This window comes from Herpailurus yagouaroundi, unplaced genomic scaffold (assembly GCF_014898765.1).
Source record: "Herpailurus yagouaroundi ecotype Mexico unplaced genomic scaffold, PumYag 29, whole genome shotgun sequence".
Classification (NCBI taxonomy): Eukaryota; Metazoa; Chordata; class Mammalia; order Carnivora; family Felidae; genus Herpailurus; species Herpailurus yagouaroundi.
This window is the reverse complement of record NW_024412377.1, coordinates 66,659,711-66,675,311: the sequence shown is the minus strand read 5'-3', so window position 1 is coordinate 66,675,311 and position 15,601 is coordinate 66,659,711. Positions and strand designations below refer to the sequence as shown.

At 41.3% G+C, this 15,601-nt stretch overlaps 1 non-coding gene and 2 pseudogenes across 1 annotated transcript; 2 read left to right on the top strand and 1 right to left on the bottom strand.

Moving 5' to 3' along the window:
- Nucleotides 1–889: 889 nt before the first annotated feature.
- On the top strand, nt 890–4,171 carry LOC121041815 (transmembrane emp24 domain-containing protein 9-like; annotated as a pseudogene).
- A 6,379-nt stretch (nt 4,172–10,550) lies between these two features.
- Nucleotides 10,551–10,657, top strand: LOC121017236 (U6 spliceosomal RNA). The gene has a single exon (XR_005784680.1). It is a non-coding gene; the product is annotated as a U6 spliceosomal RNA (small nuclear RNA).
- A 1,655-nt stretch (nt 10,658–12,312) lies between these two features.
- On the bottom strand, nt 12,313–13,023 carry LOC121041811 (apolipoprotein C-I-like; annotated as a pseudogene).
- Between the last annotated feature and the right edge of the window lie 2,578 nt (nt 13,024–15,601).

Sequence of the window (15,601 nt, the reverse complement as noted above, 5' to 3'; positions counted from 1 at the left end):
TCATGGTTTGTGAGTTTGAGCCCCACATCAGGCTCTGCAGTAACAGCGCAGAGGCTGCTTGGGATCCTGTCTCTCCCTCTCTCTCTGCCCCTTCCCTGCTTGTGCTCTCTCTCAAAATAAATAAACTTAAAAAAAAAATTACATTTACTGGATAGGAGAAGGGAACCTAGCAAGACTGACTGAAAGAGGTATATTTTACTTTTTTTTACTTTAATTCCAGTGTAGTCAGCATATAGTTTATATTAGTTTCAGGTATACAATGAAGTGGTTCAGCAGTTCCATATGTTACTCAGTGCTCATCAAGATAAGTGTACTCTTAATCCTCTTCACCTATTTCACCCATTCTCCCTCCCACCTCCCCTCTGGTAACCACCTGTTTGTTTTCTATAGTTAGGAGCCCGATGAAGAAGATGTAGTATATGCATATATACAATGGAATATTAGCCATAAAAAAGAATGAAATCTTGCATTTGCAACACCATGGATGGATCTAGAGAGTACAATGCTAAGGGAAATAAGCCAAGCAGAGAAAGACAAATACCATATGATTTCACTAATGTGAGGAATTTAAGAAAAAAATAGCAAACAAAGACCAAAAAAAGAGAAAGAGAAATATACCAGGAAAAGGAGCTTTCCCTCCTCTTAGTCATTCATAGTATGAGAGCAAGGGCTCCAGAAGTTACAGGATGCATTTGCCAACCTATTGTGTTCACATTTGGGGGCTGAGCTTTTTATTGTTTGGAAGACGGCTAAAGGGTGTTCCAGATGGTTTTGAGGCACATCTTATAAAAATATCCATTTAAATGTTAAACTCTAAGTCTTAAGAGAGTGTGTCTATTTACATTTTCTGTATGACTACTGAATATATTAGTGTTTGGTGCTTTGGGTAATGATCGGGTTATTCTATGATGACATGACAGTGGGTAAGGAAGAGGAAGAGTACAAACTAGTTGGCAGCATCTTCTAGAGAGCCTGTTTTTATGATTTTTAAATACAAACACTGCGTCACATGAACCCAACTGCTTCCATCTCAACTTTTATTATGATTCGTGCCATTATTACAGTAGTTTACAGTTGTATAGTAAAATCAGCAACTTTCAAAGCCGAGGACCGAAAGCCAAAGATAGCTTTCTGGTACCACCTTGTGGCTAACATATTAATACACATTTTAAGCTGATTACTAACTAGATACATAGAGTATTAGCAAAATATGTATTTTTGGATGTATATATAATTCTGTATATAACAAATGATAGAGCTGGAAGAAATTTTACAATTACTTAAACCTCAGGTGGTAAGAACAGATTTCATTCCACAGATGCGTGGACTTAATTTCTCTCTAATTAACCTAATCTCCGTTAATTTAGGGGTCCCCTAGTCCATCCCTAGGCTTGCTTCTAAATTCTTGGGGATTTAAAGGGTGTCAAGTCATCAGGAAGTGTGGGAAAGAGTTTCTGATCCTTGGCTGTCAAATAACATAGGTCATATCTGAGTCTTTCATTGCTTGTTCCCAGCTTCAAGACAGCTTCAGGTCTGGTATATAAGTGTTGATTCTGGATCTCTCCTGCTGCTCTACACCACACTGAGCCCCACCTGCCTAGGCACATAACACCACCATTTTTCCTGGGCTGCCTCTCTGGAGCTCCACCTGGGGAAGCAGCACATGTCATTCTGTTCTAGGATCTCCCAAACCATGCAGAGTTTGTGTTTTTTTCTCTTCTAGGACAGCAGGACTCAGGGCTTCTTTTTAGCAACTCACAGGCATATTAGTACCTGACTTCTTCCTCTCCCAAGTATTCCTGTTTCTCCCACCCCACAGCCTCTAGCAACAATTCTTCTACTCTGTTTCAATAAGTTTGACCTTTTTTTTTTACTATGCAGTATTTGTCTTTCTCTGTCTGGCTTATTTCACTTAGTATAATGCCCTCCAGTTTCATCCACGTTGTAGCAAATTACAGGATTTACTTCTTTTTTAAGGATGAATAATATTCTATTATATAGAGACATAATATATGTATCACATTTTCTTGATCTATTCATCCATTGACAGGCACTTAGCTTCTTCCATACCTTGTCTATCGTGAATAATGCTGCAATCAACATGGAAGTACAGATAATGGTTCCATTTCCTTTTAATATATACCCAGAAGAGGGAAACCTGGATCATATGGTAGTTCTATTTTTAATTTCTTGAGGAGCCTCCATACTGTTTTTCCATTAAGTAACTATAAGATCCCTTATAGAAAAGTAGCAGCCCTCTTCACAGTGGATCAATTTGTTCATGTTTGTGAAGGACACTGAGAACAGAGTAAGGTGGGCTTTGACTCCTTGAAGCCACACCGGCCTTCAGCATCAATGCCTAGTCCTCCATTTCTCAGAGGAGGGCCTGTCTCCTCACAGGCAGGAAAGCTCAAGGAGGATCATGCTGTTTGCAAACTGCAGAATACTGTGTATTGGCGATGCTGGGATCTGAGACTTTCCAGCCCAAACTAATGCCATTTCCCTCATACTTTCCCCTCTGGTCTGGCCGATGGGGGTCTAGGACCTAGACCCTCAGATTTCCTCTCCTGGAAGCAGGTACATATGCTCACTGGAAGCTGAGTCCTCTAGAAACTTCTGGTCCATCAGTATGGCCTTCAGGGAAGCTTCACCATCACCTACCTCCCAGCCTCCCCAAGAGCACCAAATCTGCCTTCATCTTCAGTCCATCCACTTCACCCTCCTCTATGTTGGCAAGTTGGTGAGTGCAGCAGGCAAGAGGCTGACCATTTCATGGGCTCAACATCTCCATCCCTGGGGTAAGAAGGGTGCAGCAGGTGGTGCCTGGATGGGGGCTGGGGAAACAAGGGGATACAGGAAGTAAGGGGATACAGAAAGTAAGCATACAGAGAGGGGATGAAGATGAGAGGGTACCCTGTGAGGGAATCACTGTGACCTAAAATCATCCCTTGTTTCCCTGCCATCCCTAGGATAAAGACCAAGCTTCATAATGTGAAACTCAGAGCTGTTCTGTATCTCAGCGTTCCCGGGCTCTCCGTGGTCACCTCTCACCAACACAGTACTTCTAGTAACAGTCTGTCTCAAACACTTGAGTCATACCTCTACTTCTCTGAATATGTTGTCCCATCCCTTCTGTCATTTGAACATGGAACTCTATGCAGGCAAGTCCTGATCTGGTGTTCAGCACCTGGAGCAGGGCCAGTCCCTAAGTCAGTGAGTGTAAGGAACTGAACTGCCTGTTCAGGCCAACACTGGGGCATGGGAGCTGGGTTTCTGGCAAGCTCTATTCAGGCTCTATGTAGAGCCAAGGTCCCTGACCCCCACCTTCGGCTTCCCTGTTCCCCAGGTCACTCACTTGGACATGCAGTAGGGTGGACATACCAATGACTATGCAGAATTTGGGGCCAACAACAAGCTAACCTGGCAGCATCTGTGCATGCAGCAGCTGGTGGAGCAGGTGGAGTAGACGAAGCAGATCCAGAAGAAGCAGGACTACTGGAGGGTGAGGGGCTCAGCTGGCCCAGTTGGGAGGAGGGATGTGTAACCTCCCAGGGAGTAAGTCTTCCACCTCTTGAGAGAGGGGAGAAATTCAGTCTAGCCAGGCACCTTCTCCCTTCTCCCTTACCACAGGCAAGAGGAGCGCTTCTGGCAGGCCAGCAAGAGCACCAATCAGTGGGTGCCATTGTGGTCCATTCTATGGACCTTAATCCTTGTGGCCATTGGCATCTGGCAGATACAGTACCTCAAGAGCTTCCTTAAAGCCAAGAAGCTTGTGTAGATGGGTCCAAGAGACCTAGCATCCACTCACCACCCTCTGCTGGTTGGTGGGAAATGGCCTGGCCTGGTCTATCTCTTGGCTTTCCTCACCGCTCCCAACCCCACAAGGTTTCCTTGCTATTTGGAGGGGAACAGAACTCATTTCTTGGCCAGCACTGGGGAGAGAATGGGTTTCCAGTTGGAGATGCTTGGATAAGAGAAGATGTAGATTCCTTTGTGATTCATCATGCTAAGCAGGAAGGGGTTAAACAGGATGGATGAACTATCCCAAGAAGGAGAAATAAGAGTGAAAATAAACTGCAGACTTTCTAACCTAAACGTTTATTGCCTCCTACTCTGCAATTCATTCTGGTGTTTTCTAACCAGATATTAACAAGAAACCCTGCATGCATTGGTGGGGGACTGATCTCAAATTGGTTGGGGTGAAGAGATGCACCCCAGAAGCCTTCACAACATGTGGAGAGCTCTTTCCAGAAAAGGCCAATTTGGGCTCATATTTTGGATAACCTGAGTGCTTGTGATGATCTTATGCCTCTCTCTGAGTTCCAGTCAGGTTCATGTGCTATTCCATTCCAATCACCCTGACTTCTGGGTTTTTCCAGGAGATCACATGAGCATGTTGGTTTTCCTACTAGTTTTCAGTCAATCTGGGTCTCTATGATGTCATTGGTTAAATTTTTTCAGGAGATGTTTGCTTTTATATGGTTCTAAGTCACTGTTTGCATCATATTCAGCATGCCCTGTAACTCAATCTTTACATGTGCACACAGGTGATAACCAGGCACCCATGCCCCCATTGCTTCTGCCTGATCTCACCCACATGTTACCAAGCCTTGTGCTGGTTGCCCTTTTGGAATATAATCATCTCTTATTTGAATTTGACATTTTATGTTATAAGGAAATTCACTGGTTGGCATCTTCAACAAAATCAAGTCCAAATTGTCAAAGCCAAGGATGTCATTAAAGGGAGACTCCACATGAAGAGGGTGAGCCATGACATCCCTCACCTCTTGGCTCATGAAATAGACTCACCTTCCCCTGGGATACTATTGAGGGATGACTGCAAACCTCGGGGATGCTGCTTATTTGTGGGTCTGGCTACAATTGGTCTCTGAAAGTATCAATGGGATTTAATTGAAGCTGGGTGGAATAGAGTGGTGGAAACCATGGGAAAGTAAACTCTGATCAGAGGATGTGACCTTAGGGTCCATTTCCTTCACCTAAAGCTGAAATTGGGGTGCTCTACTCTCCACTACTGGGGAAACACAGTGACCCAGATAGGCACATTCTTGCCCACAGAGCGTGAGGTCTGACACCAAATGAGGCAGGAGGTTGAACAAGACATAAGGGTGATCATATTTCTGAGAAGGGCAGAAGCCAGGGGTGACATGACAGGAGTCCTAGCCTAATCTAGATGGTCAGAGAAAGCTGCTTTTTTAGAACTATGACTAATAATAGGAGTTAGCTGAAGGAAGACTATTCTGGCCAGAAGAAAGAGCACATAAAGAAGCCCTAAAGCAAGATGATTTTTCAGCAGAAACTTTGCAGGCCAGAAGGAAATGGCATGATGTATTCAAAGTGCTGAAAGGGAAAAGTCTGTAGCCAAGAATACTCTATCCAGCAAGGCTATCTTCAGAATAGGAGAGGTAAAGAGTTTCCCAGACAAACGAAAGTTAAAAGAATTCATGAATACTGAACCAGCCCTACAAGAAATGTTAAGGGGGACTCTGTGAGTGGAAAACAAAAACCATAAGAGTAAGAAAAATAGGAAGCACAAAAACAGTGGAAGTAAGTGTATCTGTAAAAATCCACCAAGATGAGCACAGAATAAAAGAATGTAAAAAATGATAGCAAATATCTCAAACATGGAGGGAGTGGAGAGAAGTAAAGAATGGGTTCAAAAGTAAGTGATCAGCTTAATATAAACTGCTATATGCAGAAGATTGTATATATAAACTGAATGGTAACCACAAATTAAAAAAAAAAACAGTAATAGATACACAAAAAAATAAGGAGTAAGGAATATCCAAGTATATCACCAAAGAAAACCAGCAAACCAGAAAAGAGAAAAAGAGAAGGATCACAGAAAAACTACAAAACAACCACAAAACAAGACACAAAACAAGTTACAAGATGGCAATAAATATATATATATATATATATATATATATATATATATATATATCAACAATTACTTTGAATGTAAATAGACTAAATGCTCCAATCAAAAGACATAGGGTGACAAAGTAGATAAAAAAGCAAAACCCCTCTTTATGCTTACTACAAGAGAATCATTTCAGATCTAAAGACACTTGCAGATCGAAAGTGAGGGGATAGAGAAACATTTATAACGCAAATGGATGTCAAAAGAAAGCTAGAGTAGCAATATTTTTATCAGACAAGAAAGACTTTAAAACAAAGTCTGAAAAAAAAAATAAAACAAAGTCTGTAAGAAGAGATAAAGAAAGACACTGTATAATAATAAAGGTAATAATCCAACAAGAAGATATAACAATTGTAAATATATATACACCCAACATGAAAGCACTCAAATACATAAAACAGTTAATAACAAACATAGAGGAACTTATCCATAATAGTATAGGACTTTAACATCCCATCCAAACAGAAAATCAACAAGGAAAGAGTAGCTTTGAATGACACACTGGACTAGATGGATTTAACAGATATATTCAGAACATTCTATCCTAAAACAGCAGAATACACATTCTTTTCAAGTGCACACGGAACATTCTCCAAAATATATCACATATTAGGCCACAAACCAAGCCTCAACAAATTCAAAAAGACTGAAGTCATACCATGCATCCACCAAGCTATGAAACTAGAAATCAACCACAAGAAAAAAATCTGGGAAGACCAAAAATACATGGAGGTTAAATAACATGCTTCTAAACAATGAATGGGTCAACCAAGAAATCAAAGAACAAAAAGTACATGAAAACAAACAAAAACAAAACACAAGGGTACAAAACCTTTGGGATGCAGCAAAAGCAGTTCTAAGAGTGAAGTTTATAGCAATACAGGCTTACCACAAGAAGAAGAAATATCTCAAATAAACAACCTAACTTTACACCTAAAGGATCTAGAAAAAGAATAACAAACAAAACCCCAAACCAGCAGAAGGAATGAAATAATAAAGATTAGAGCAGAAATAAATGATATAAAAACTAAAAAACAATAGATAAATGAAACCAGGAGTTTTTTCTTTGAAAAGATCAACCAAATTGATAAACCTATAGCCAGACTCGTTAAAGAGAGAGAGAGAAAGAGAGAGAAAGAGAGAGAAATGACTCAAATAAACAAAATCACAAATGAAAGAGGAAAAATAACAACAAACACCACAGAAATACAAGCGATCGTAAGAGAATATTATGAAAAACTATATGGCAACAAATTAGACAACCTTGAAGAAATGGATAAATTCCTAGAAACATATAACCTACCAAAACTGAAGCAGGAAGAAATAGAAAATTTGAACAGAAGGATTATCAGCAAGGAGATTGAATCAGTAATCAAAAAACTCACAAACAACAGTCCAGGACCAGATAGCTTCCCAGGTGAATTCTACCAAACATTTATTTTTTAAGTTTTTATTTATTTATTTTGAGAAAGAGAGGGAGAGAGAGAAAGAGGAGAAAGCAGAGGAGGGACAAAGAGAGAGAAAGAATCCCAAGCAGGCTCCAGAGCTGTCAGCACAGACTCTATGGAGGGCTCAAACTCACAAACCATGAGATCATGACCTGAGCCAAAACAAAGAGTCAGACGCTTAACCAACTGAACCACCCAGGCACCCCTATCAAACATTTAAAGAAGAATTAATACCTACCCTATTCAAACTATTCCAAAAATAGAAGAAGGAAAACTTCCAAATTCACTCTATGAGGCCAGCATCACCCTGATACCAAAACCAGATAAAGACACCACACACACACACACACACACACACACACACACACACACACACGAGAGAGAGAGAGAACGAGAACTACAGGCCAATATCTCTGATGAACATAGATGCAAAAATCCTCAACAAAATACTAGCAAACAGAATCCAACAATACTCTAAAAAAAATCATTCACCACATCAAGTGGGATTTATTCCCAGAAAGCAAGGGTGGTTCAATATTTGCAAATCAATCAACATGACATATCATATCAGTAAAAGAAAAGATAAAAACCATACGATCATTTCAATAAATGCAGAAAAAGGATTTAACAAAGTACAACCATTCATGATAAAAAAAAAACAAAAAAACCCAAAACCCTCCACAGTGTAGGTTTAGAGGAAACATGCCTCAACATAAAAAAAGCCATATAAAGGGGCACCTGGGTGGCTCAGTCGGTTAAGCATCCGACTTCAGCTCGGGTCACGATCTTGCAGTCTGTGAGTTCAAGCCCCGCGTCGGGCTCTGGGCTGATGGCTCAGAGCCTGGAGCCTGCTTCCGATTCTGTGTCTCCCTCTCTCTCTGTCCCTCCCTCGTTCATGCTCTGTCTCTCTCTGTCTCAAAAATAAATAAACGTTAAAAAAAATTTTTTTTTAAAAGCCATATATGAAAAACCCACAGCTAACATCATACTCAGTGAGAAAAAACTGAGAGGTTTCCTCCTAAGGTCAGGAACAAGACAAGGTCTCACTACTATTATTCAACATAGTACAGTAAGTTCTAGGGTCAGCAATTAGACAACAAAAAGAAATAAAAGGTATCCAAATTGGTAAGGAAGAAATAAAGCTTTCACTGTTTGTAGATGACATGATATTATATATAGAAAACCCAAGGACTCCACCAAAAAACTAGAACTGATAAATGAATTATCAGTAAAATCACAGGATACAAAATCAATGTGCAGAAACCTGTTGCATTTCTATACACTAATAATGAAGCAGCAGAGAGAGATTAAGAAAACAATTCCATTTACAATTGCATCAAAAATACGATACCTAAGAATAAATCCAACTAAAGAGGTAAAAGACCTTTACTCCAAAAACTATAAAACACTGATGAAAGAAGCTAAAGACAACACAAAGAAATGAAAAGACACTGCGTGTTCATGAACTGAAAGAACATTGTTAAAATGTCTATACTACACACTTAATGCAATCTCTATCAAAATACCAGCAGCATTTTTCACAAAACTAGAACCAAAACATCCTAAAATTTTTATGGAATCACAAAAGACTCCAAATAGCCAAAACAATTTTGAAAAAGAAAAGCAGAGCTGGAGGGGCATCTGGGTGGCTCAGTCAACTAGGCGTCCAACTCTTGATCTTGGCTCAGGTCATGATCTCGTGGTTCACGGGTTCAAGCCACACATTGGGCTCTGCACTGACAGTGCAGGACCTGCTTGGGATTCTGTCTCTCCTTCTCTCTGCCCCTCCCTTGCTAGTTTTCTCTCTCTCTCTCTCTTTCAAAATAAAAATAAATAAACTTTGAAAGAAAGAAAGAAACAAAGAAAAGAAAAGAAAAGAAAAGAAAAGCTGGAGATATCACAATTCCAGACTTCAAGTTATATTACAAAGCTGTAGTAATGAAAACAGTATGGTACTGGCACAAAAATAGACATACAGATCAATAGAACAAAAGAACAGAATAGAAAACCGAGAAATGAATCCACAATTATACGGCCAATTAATCTTTGATGAGGCAAGAAAGAATATCCAATGGGAAAAAGACAGTCTCTTCAATAAATGATGTTAGGAAAACTGGTCAGCTACATGCAAAAGAATGAAACTAGAACACTTTCTTACACCATACACAAAGATAAATTCAAAATGGATTAAAGACCTAAACGTGAGACCTGACACCATTAAAATCCTAGAAGAGAGCACAGGCAGTAATGTCTCTGACATGGGACGTAGCAACACTTCTAGATATGTCTTCCAAAGCAAGGAAAATTAAAGCTAAAATAAACTATTGGGACTACATGACCTCACCACAGCCTCAGGATCTCCATGGTACCTTCTTCCCTACCCCAATACAATCCAGCACCTGTCCCTTCCCCACCCTGATCCAATCTCCTTCAGCTGCTCTCCACATCAACCTCTCAACTGTGCCTCTGGATTCCCTGGTTCATGGGAAACAAATCTCTGCATTCTCAGCCTCTTCAATGCATTTCCCTCCACCCCTGCCTGAACCACAACATGGAACTCCTCTAATGCCCCTTCTTCCCTGTGTCTTCTCAAGCTAGGCTTTCCCATCCCCCAACATCCATGGATTCCCAGGCCTAGAGAGGGATGTGCATTCTCCCTGATCCCCAGAGGTAAAAGCCTCTTCCCTTTAAGACCCATAGCACATGGCTCCACCATCTTCCCACACTCCTACTGTGGCTCTTGCTTCTCCCCAACAAAGGGCATACACAGGGCCTGGACTCTGGGTTCTCTGATTTTCTGTCCTCATCAGGCTCTGCTTTAATCCTGGAGGACTCTACTGTTCACTCTCATATTAATCCTTCCCTAGGGGCATCTAGGTGGCTCAGCCAGTTAAGTGTCTGACTCTTGATCTTGGCTTAGGTCATGATCTTACGGTTCAGTTAGTGAAATTCAGCCCTGCATTGGGCTCTGCACTGACAGCACGAAGCCTGCTTGGGATTCCCTCTCTCTGTCCTCCCCATCTCCCCTCCCCTTCCCATTCCCCCACTCACACACATGTGCACATGCATTCTCTCTCTCAAAATTAAACATGAAAAAAATCCCTCCCTGATCACCCCTTCCCATCCTACACTTATCTTAATGCATCTAAATTCTGATTTCTGCGCTCACTTCGGCAGCATGTATACTAAAATTGGAACAATACAGAGAAGATTAGCATGGCCCCTGTGCAAGAATGACATGTAAATTCATGAAGCCTTCCAAATTTTATGCAGCTCTCCAGCAAACTGCCACCCTTTGTGGATTAACTTAGAGGAAACAACGTGAGTCAAAGCACAACGTGCAGCACTGAATAATGAAATTGTGACATTTCATTAGAAAAACAAATAAATAAATAAATAATTCTGATTTCACACTCATATGCCCTTACTCACTTCCATGTTCCCAGATCCCAGCACAGGCCTAGGTCACCAGTAGACACTCTTATATTTCATGAATGAATGAATGAATGAATGAATGACCACAGGGAGGAGCAAGGCAGAGAGGGATGGACACAGGTTTCTCCCACCATCTTGCTGCTCCAGTCAGAGTCCCTTCCATAGCTGGACTGTTAGCTGAATGTAGGGCCTATGCTACTTTCTCTTGTCATCAGCCACATAGGCAGCCTCACCAACTTCCACTACCCATCCAGCAGGAACTCCCAAATTCCACTCTGACCTGGGGTGAGATGGGAGGCTATGATCAGCCCAGGGCAGTAAAAGGCAGAATTATCTAGAGACTGAACCTTCCCCAGCCCATCCCCATGCCAGGCCCTGAGGAGCCTTGGCCCCACCCAGAATAGGGCACAGAAGGCTTTAGTGCAAACAGGTGAGCTGCCCTGCAGACGAGATTCTCCTTCTTTCCTATTACTAGATTTGTCACACTCAGTGACTCCAGTTTCAGCCACAGAGTCTGCTCTGAAGAAATGACTCCACCAGTCTAAACTGGGTACGTGATTACCAGTCTGAGGGCCAGCCTTGAACTAGGCATTCCTCCTTGCCCCATCCCTTGTGCCTGCAGGAAATCCTGGGGAAAGGACAAGGTACTTGGTGCTAAGGTGGCCTCTAAAGTTTAATAGGAAAAAGCAGATTATTTCCCCCCCTCTTCTGAGGTTGATGTACAATTCTGCCCTCACCTGAATCCCTGGGAAGCAACATGGGGCACAGAAGAGGGCTTACAGTGACATCAGCAACATAGTCCAACATAGTCCAGTACAATATCCCTCACTGATATCTATGACTAACCAACAACTTGACATCCATCCACAGATGAAAATGCCTTTATGGGAGCTGTGGGGTCCAGCACCACATGCCAGGAGACCCAAGAGGAGTCTCAAACACCCATGTGTCAAGTAACAGACCTCAGTCCCGCCTGTAACCCTGAAATGGCCCATGAATCAGCTCTAGCCCCAGTCAGCCATGGTTCAAGAGACCTTGGAGAGCACTGTCTTAGACAATCACTCTTAGAGAAGAGAGCCTTTATAGAAGTCCAGGTTTCCAGAGAACTTCCAGCACATAGTTGCAGCAAAAAGTGTGTGTGTGTGTGTGCACATCAAAGAAGGTAAGAGGTAAAATTTGACTTTGCCCACATCACCTGTCCCCCAAGCAGCATGGCTCAGGGCCAAGAAATCACTTTCTCAGCCCATGACTTCTCTAGCAGGGGGAAAGTGAGGGCATGCAAGTGAGCACCTGGCTTCCCAGGCTATGCAGAAATCTGGAAAACAGACTTATTTCTCTGTTGCCCCATTCAGGGTACTGAGTTGTGTGCTGCATGACTGGGGCTGGGAGGAGCAAGTAGGACTCTTGGAGGGCATTAAAGGAACATGGATTCTATTAACTATATCATAAATTCTAATCAAAGGGCATAGAGTGGACTTACCACCACATTTACACTGACAGGAGCTCAATTTCCTCAGGAAATCCCATCAGGGAGGCATCACCCTGGCTGTGGTACAACTTGGAAACATGTCCACACTGACAGCAGCTGGGTTTCCTCAGGACCCTCTGTGGGAAGAGAAGGAAGTGGCTGGGAATCAATGTACCAGAGTTATAATCCAAAACAAAGATTTTCCTTCAGAAAACATCATCAATAGCCACTACTAAAATGACCCTGATCTACTGGGAAGCCATGGAACTTGAGATGTTGCCTACCCCAGTTCATTAACAATGAGCTCTGCATGTTTGTATATCTGAGAGCTGGTGTGTTTGAGGTTGGCTGGAGAGCTAATTCACCCTCATGAAAGAGACGGGACCCTGACCCCAGTCATCCTGCAGATGAAAGAGCTGATCAACATTACCAATGTCACTCTGTTTGATGCTTTCAGTGGCTTCCAGGCCCTTCTCCTCCAAGGTGTTTCCAAATTCCTTCAGCTTATCCAGGATGTGTCCCCAAGGTGTTGGAGAGATCTGGGGCTGCCCAGGCTAGGGCTGGGCCTTCCAAAACCATTGACAGAACCACCAGCAGGACTGGAGGCAATAAGATGAGCCTCATGGCAGTGCCAGAGGGGCACTCTGGATCAGTCGTAGGACAGCATGGGTGAGCCTGTACATTTTACAGCTACCTCCTTCCCAGAAGACTCTTCAAGTTGAACATATTGCACCTTTGTCTGGGAAGATAAAGGCATTAAATTACTGTCATGCTATTAGCAGGAGCAAGACTGCACTTATTCTTCTTGTGGCCAGACTCCTCCCATCCTTCCATTCCAAAGATGTCTTCTCCTGCATCCCCTGGGGTGAGATTTATGGCAGTTTACCCACATCCTTTGGGTTGATTGAGGTTTGGGATATACCACTTGCCTAGTTCTGGTGATTCTGGGACAAAGACACTTCTGAAACTTGAGAAGGATGGAAATCAGCTTTCTTTTTTTATTGAATTATGTTTCACATAAAACATTATGTGTTTGAAGTACAAAACATGTTGATTTGATGCATATATGTATTGTAATATGATTATCATTGTGGTGATAGTTGGCACCTCTATCATGTCACATAATTGTTATTTTGTTTTTGTGGTGGGAACAACCAAAGTCTAATCTCTTATCATTTTGGGTGAATATAATGCAATTTTATTGTCTATATGCTATATGCTATGCGTTGGATTTCCAGGATTTATCTGACTACTGGTTGAAGATTTGGACCCTTAAACAAAATCTCTCCTGCTTCCCCATACCCCAGCCCATGGTAACCACTATTTTATTCTTGGTTTTTATAAGTTTGGCTCTTTCTGATTCCACACGTAGGTGATATTATACAGTATTTGTCTTTCATGGTCTGACTTATCTCACTTAGTATAATGCCTTCAAGTTCCATCCATGTTATCACAGAATGCAGGATTTCCTTCTGTCTCATGGCTGATTAATATTCCATTGTATCATGGCACCTGGGTGACTCAGTCAGCTGAGCATCCGACCCTTAGTTTTGGCTCAGGTCATGATCTCAAAGTCATGGGATTAAGCCCCACATGGGTCTCTGTGCTGAGCGTGGAGTCTGCTTAAGATCTCTCTCTCTCTCTTTTTTTCCCTCTGCCCTCTACCCCCACTCACATTCTCTTCCTCTTTCTCTCTACCTCTCTCTCTCTGCAATAAAATAAATAAATAAAAATTTAAAATATTCCATTGTATCTATATACCACAACTTCTTTGTCCATTTATCTGTTGATGGACACTTGGGTTGTTCCCATGTCTTGGCTATTATGAATGGTGCAGTAAGCATAGGAGTGTATTCTTAAAAAGGCATAGAATGGCTGGATGGATTTAAAAAAAAAAAAAAAAACAAGATCTGACTATATCCTGCCTACAAGAGATTCACCTCAGCTTTAAGGACACACATAGGCTCAAGGTGAAGGAATAGAAAAAGATATTCCATGTAAGTGGAAACCAAAGAGAACAAGATTAACTATGTTTATAGCAAACAAAATAGACTTAAGCCAAAAACTGTAACAAGAGACAAAGAAGGTCATTATATAATGATAAAAAGATCGATTCCTCAGGAACATATAACAGTTGCAAATATACATGTACTCAACATCAGGGCACTTAAATATATCAGGCAAATGCCAACTGATCTGAAAGGAGAAATAGACACTACCCCACTTTCAACAAAAGGTAGCTTATTCAGACAGAAAATCAAGAAGGAAACACTGGATTTGAACTATACTTTAGTACAAATGTACCTAACAAATACATATAGAACATACCATCCAACAGCAGCAGATGCACATTCTTCTCAAGCACATAAGGAACATTCTTCATGATAGAGCATGGTAAGTCACAAACAAGTCTTAGCAAATTTAAGAATACTGAATTGTACCAAGTATCTTTTCCAACTACAATGGCATGAAGCTAGGAATCAGTAACAGGAGGAAAATGAGAAAATTCACAAATATGTGGAAAGGAAACAACACTCCTGAACAACCAATGGATTAAGAAGAAATCAAAAGTAAATAAAAAATAACTTGAAACAAATGAAAATGGAAACAAAATAACCAAAATGTATGGGATGCATTGAAACAAACTCAAAGAGATCACATCCAAATGTTGAAGCTTACATGCAAAACAATAGTAAAAATACACTAAAAAATTCATCTATGAATTGATATCAGTTGACACCAAGGAAACACTGTTAACTTTGTTAAATATAACAATGGCATTACAGTTATTTTTTTAAAAGATATTTTTAAAAGATGTATATATATCAAAGTATTTAAAGGTGAAATGGCAAAAATATCTGAGATTGCCTTAAAACACAAAGAAAAAGTGACAAAGCAAATACAATTTTGGTAATTATTCAGTCTAAAGAATGGGGATATGCAAGTCCACTGTTGAATTTCTGTACTTGCTTATGTTTGTAGATTTTCATAATAATTTAAAAGGAATAAATGGGTGGAAAAATTAGACCTGGTCAAACACAACTCTTTGACCCACCACCTACCCACTCTCTTCCAGTTCCAGGGAAGTTCCTAGACAGCTTTTTCCATCTGTGATACTTGGGAACAGAAAAGTGGACAGCAGGCAGCAACAAGCACCCGCACAGAGGGAACTACCAACCTGGGCCTCCCACCTCTCTGTCTGTAGCTCTTCCCATGCTCCTGCTTGGCCTCCATCAGCCCCCAAAGCCTTTCATCAATGGATAGTCAAGTCACCCCACCTTCTCTGGAGCCTCATCCCTTCCCTGTCCT